The sequence below is a fragment of the Octodon degus genome, unplaced genomic scaffold (assembly GCF_000260255.1).
Source record: "Octodon degus isolate 3935 unplaced genomic scaffold, OctDeg1.0 scaffold00023, whole genome shotgun sequence".
Taxonomy (NCBI): Eukaryota; Metazoa; Chordata; class Mammalia; order Rodentia; family Octodontidae; genus Octodon; species Octodon degus.
The window spans coordinates 8,475,908-8,481,469 of record NW_004524599.1 but is presented as its reverse complement, the minus strand read 5'-3'; the positions used below and the strand labels follow the sequence as shown (position 1 = coordinate 8,481,469).

General features: G+C 42.7%; 1 pseudogene; it reads left to right on the top strand.

Annotated features, from left to right (window-relative positions):
* Nucleotides 1-3,937: 3,937 nt before the first annotated feature.
* Nucleotides 3,938-4,452, top strand: LOC101580037 (annotated as a pseudogene).
* The last annotated feature ends 1,110 nt before the right edge of the window (nt 4,453-5,562 follow it).

The window sequence follows — 5,562 nt, the reverse complement described above, 5'->3', positions numbered from 1 at the left end:
GAAAAAAAGAATTAAAATTATAAAAAAAATTAAAAAATAAATAAAAACCTAGCTTCCAATTCCAGGGGCTTAACTAACAAGTGTGTTAAGGTCTCATGCTATGCTGCGTACTTGTTAGATGCTTGCTATCATCACCTCCACCCTGCAGATAGACATTATTACCTCCCACTTAGAAATGTTAAAACTGAGGCTTAGAGGAATTAAATTATTTTCCCAAAGACGAAAGATTGGCAAGCGAGAGGAAGACATTTTTCCCACGGTTATCTCATTTCAAAACCATTGCCTTTTACATGTCACCATCTCTCTACCCTAAGAACTACACTTACATTATATTTTATAAGCACCTGCATCTATTAACCATTTTGCTATTTTAACACCCCTGTAAATTATTAGCCACACTCTGCAGATGTGAGGCTAGAGGCCCAGAGAAGTGAATCGCTTGCTGTTGGCGGACGCTGCCCTCCTTGCTCCTTTATTTTTATTGCGACAGGCATCGCCTGTTCTTTATGCCACTATTCTATAGCTCAGTTTTGATGGGGTTTGTTGAAAATTCAACAAATATTACTGGGAATCACACATCATGACACGTCTGTCTCCAAATCCTTCATTTTATCACTTGGGGTTCTATCACTCTGCATTCTTTCACTCCGCATTCTTTCACTCCGCATTCTTCACTCCACACCATCCTTGGCCTGGCTATGAAACATATCCCTCACCCCTGCCAAGCTGATCTTCTGCCACATACCCACTTGCTGTTTCTTCTCATCCTTGCATTTCTGCCCAGACTCTACTCTACAGGAATAACCTATAACCTGTCTCTGTCTCTCTGTCTCTCTGTCTCTCTGTCTGTCTCTCTGTCTCTCTCTCTCTCTCTCTCTTTCTCTCTCCCTCTCTCTCGCTCGCTCGCTCTCGCTCTCTCTCACTCACGCTCACTCTGTGTTTCACTATATACTGCAGGTTGGCCTTGAGTTTGCTTATTTAGCCCCGGCTGGCCTCAAACTCATGGCAATCTCCCTGCCTCAGCCTCCCAATGCTGGGATTACAGATGTGTGCCACCTCATCCAACTTCTTCTGTTGACACCCATCATCCTTATGATTTCAGTGACCATCTCAGGTCCAGATTGAGCTTCCACATCTCCCACTGTGTTGGTTGAATGATTATGTCAACTTCAGTAAGAGAAGCTGAACTACACTGGCTCCGCAATTCCATGCCCCAGGGAATGGAGGACGCACCACAGGATGGCCAATCACCTGGCTGGTATGAAGGGAAATGAAGACGGTGAGGTCTGTTCCTGTTTCTTTGGAGGAGCTCCAGCCTTCTACTTCACCTTAGGCATTATCTTCTGGCTTTTAGCGTGGACTCACCTACTCCGAGCCCAGATCCTCAACCTTCTGCCACAGACCCATCAACCCCACAATACCGATTCACACCGGACACCGCAGTGAGCACCAGACCTTCAACTGAATCTGGTCACTAGTGCGCAGACGCCCTCTGCCCTGCCTGCTTCCTCATCTGACCCTGTGGGTGACACTGTCAGCCAATCTTTTGAATTCTTAGTACATCTTGTGTCATATCTGTTTCTCCAGTAAATGCTGGCTGGTCCATGTATTCTTGTATATCCTCCATTCAGGTGCAGTCCACACCATTTATTTTCAGTGAGCCTTCATACTTTCCAATTCTCCATCGCCATACTTACTTATCCCCTCTGAAGGCTTTGTGCTGTCAACCCTGTATCAGCTCCTTGCAGTCAAGGAGAACACACATTTCCATTAAATGCTCCCCTTACGTAGACTGTGGACCCAGGCAGTGGATAGCGTGTAGCAAACGCTCCAGAAACACCTGAGCTAGCTGAACTTACGAGCTTCTGAGGTGTTTGTCTCCAAGTCAAGCATCTCTTTTCCTGTTACTCAACTTCTCTTGAAAGCTTTCCAGGTCCTGGCGACCTCCCTGTGGATCACTGCCTTCTCCCACACGCATTTTCCGAGCTTGTTTTTTCCGCTGACCGGATGCTCTGATGTGCCCTGTATATATTCTTCATTTGTCTTTGCTTTTTGCTCTTTCACAAAGCAAAATGTGAAGTGATCCATGCTTTCATTGGCACGGTTCATTTTTGGGCTTTTCTCCCCCTCCTAACTAAACCATTCATGTGGAGGAAGCTTTTGATCCGGGCTTGAGATATTCAGTCACATTTTACATAACCAGAAACCATGCTAGGTGGTTATGTAAACTCCAGTTTTGATTTGAATAGCCAGACAAGAGTCTTTACAATTTGGGTTAAAACATGTTGTCAGCTTCCATTCATTTCTGATGAGCTGAATATCAATGGCACTCCACAAAAGTGTTGTCAAAGGGACTTGGGGTGTAGGGAGAAGAGTATTTAAAGCCAAGAAATGTAGTTTTTCTGCACTATTTTTTCCCAGTAGATTATCACTGCCTATAACCTACCTAGGAAGAGATCAAGTTTCCTCAGACAGTTTGTTAAACAACAGCCAAAAAAGAGATTAAAGTGGCAGAGCATCCCACTGCAGAGCAAGCCACAGAATTAACACCCACAGAAAGTGTCTTTGTTCACATTAATGTGCCCAGTGAGTGGCCAGAGTCTACACCCTCATGGAGCAAGTGACTTTGGTCATAATAAACTGCTGCTTTGGCCCAGACGCCCTTTGTACCATGCATTCGCTATCACTTAGCAGGAGGAATTCTAATCATTTCTGAAAGGACATGACAACTACAGGAAGAGACATGGGAATAACAAGTGGAGAAACGGGAGACAAAACCCAAACTGACGCAAGTCTGTGCAAAGCTGTCAATGGCCAGCATGAGTTTAAACAAGACTCGCAAGCTAGCTTCTGGATTTTTCAATTTGTCTTGTCCTGAGGACTTTGCTTTTCAGTGTTATTCCTCTGGCTTCCCTAAAAAACCTGACGCACATGCAGACTTCCTTGTCCTCCTCTCACCAGACCTCTGCCTGAATCTGTTGGCCCATTCATTTTTCCTGGGACTATAGAAGCATCACATGCAACAGCTGTGAGTGTGGAAGTGGAATATTTGATCAAGCCGCTCTGAAGGAGGTACGCCATACACCTTCTCTCTCAATCCGATAACGTGGGGGTAATGTGGCCTCACTCAGTTTGCCTCCTGTGAGGACAGTATTTGCCTGGTGATTACTGAGTATGGCTTGTGTTTCATATAATTTGGAAGGTCGAAGGGTGCAAATGGGCAGCCCTCCCAGAAACACTGCCTGGTCATCTGGGATTCTGAGAAATCATTCAGCCTGATTAATGGAGTGACCTCACACATGCTTCCTGGTCAGTTGCTTATAAAAATTATCTTCCAACATTAAAAATTGCCATTACCTATAACTATCATTGAGGAGTTTTTAAGGACTGACAACAGAGAAGCATACAGTGACACTTCCAACATGAGGGTTTTAAACTATGAGCAATGATAACTTGTGCAAAATAAAAGAGAGACAGACTGGACAATAAGATATTTAGACTTCTTTATATCCAACAAAAAGACACCACTCCACAAAATGGAAAAGCTTATAGATAGAGCCTCTATGTCTGCGAGAGGGTGAATGGCACTACCAGATGAAGAGATTATGTGAGTCAGCAAGAAAAACACTAAGACATCAATAAGTAGGTTAAGGGCAGAGATAATTTAACAAAAGAGAAAAATTAATAGTAGCATAACATTTTCAACCTTCCTATTAAAGGAACTTAAAGTATGAGCCATTTTCTCTTAGCATGTACCTATGTTCAAGAATAAATTTTCAAAAAATAATAAATTTTCAGTAAGAATCCGTTAAAATAAGCAATGACACATGTTTTAAGCACAAAAACAAATGATAGCAGCTTTGGAAACAATTTCAGCAGAAACTGTTTACTTTGCGGGGCTTAATAATTCTGCATGTGGACTTCTCAGGCAGGCAAGATGGTGGACGTGCGGGATCTTCACCAGGCCAGGGGCAAGATTTCACCACGGATGAGGATGGAGAAGGCAGCACCCACAAAGTGAAAGAAAAAGCAAAGAAATGGAAGGGCCACAGCTTTTGCTCTGAGGAGGGATCCCAGGCATGGATGAGTGAGGATTATGACAGTGTGGAGCAGGATGGTGATGAACCCGGACTGTGGCGCTCTGTCGAAGACTGGATTCTCTTTGTCACTGGAGTTCATGAGAAAGCCTCTGAAGAAGACAACCATGACAAATTCGCAGAATATGGGGAAATAAAAAATATCCATTTAAACCTGGACAGGTATACAAGATACCTAAAGGGCTACACTCTAGTTGAGTATACAGAGACCCAGGCTGCTATGGAGGGACTTAATGGCCAGGATTTGATGGGACAACCAATCAGTGTGGACTGGTGTTTTGTTTGAGGTGCACCCAAGGGCAAGGGAAGAGGTGGCCAAAGATGCAGCAGGAGTCCAGACTGGAGGTGTCACTAACAGTTCCTCTGTTATCCAGGTGGTCTCTCCAAGATTCCATTTGAGCAAGCTGCCTTGGAGAAGTATAGCTGGGGTGGAACTCTGTGTTTGTATTTAATCTCTTACCCCTACCTGTGTGGTGTTTCTTTTGAGTTATGAATAAATGTTTCACTTTTGTTTTCTACATTAAAAAAAGAGCTCTGTCTCTGAGAATCCATGCTAAAGAAATAACTTGGAATAGGGAGAGAATGACTAGATGTGTATATGTTTACTGAAGAGTCACTGAGGAAGGGACAGACTATAAGGTTTAAAATATTCTCCTAATTGTTTAAAAATAGAATTTATCATACTTACTCTGTGATTGAAACGATGCTCACGGTTTATATGATTAAACAAATTACCCTCAGAAATTCACCGCAGGTAGATATACTCTCATTATACCACTTTACAAAAAGGAAAACAAAAGCATAGAGAGGTTCAATAGCTTGCCAAAGCTGAACAGTAAGTGGTGGGGCTAGAGAGGCATCCGGAATTAATTTTCAACTTGTCATCTACACTTCCTCTTATAGCATAATATTCTTATTGAAGAGAAATTAGAAAACAAATGGAGGTAAAATAAAAATATAAATCCACCCAGTAATATAAATTTGCCCATATATTACCCATAGTTCTCTTCATTCCATATAAAATCTTATTATACAATTCTGTCACGTACTTCATTTATCCATTTTGTAATTTTTTCCCTTCTTTTCCACCCTTGCTTTCTGAACACTATTTCAGTCAGTAGGCGTGTATGGCCATTTAGTTTCTGTCTACTTTTCAATTACTTTATTCAATGATATATTAAACACATTTACATAGAAATTTCTAGGCACACTTGTTTCCCTGAACACTAAATTCTGCTTTTTAGCCAGATATCTTAAAAAGTATCTGACCTAAGAATACTTACAAGAATACTTGATCTAGGGCCTGCCAAATAGCTTAGCAGATTAAAGTGCCTGCAAGCAGGCAGAGGGGCTAAGGGCCCGATCCTCAGGCTTGTGATGCCGGCCCCACCCCCAGGGCACGCTGAGATGGCAATTGAGACTGGGCATGGTGGCGCTCACCTCTAATCCCAGATGTTGGGAAGCT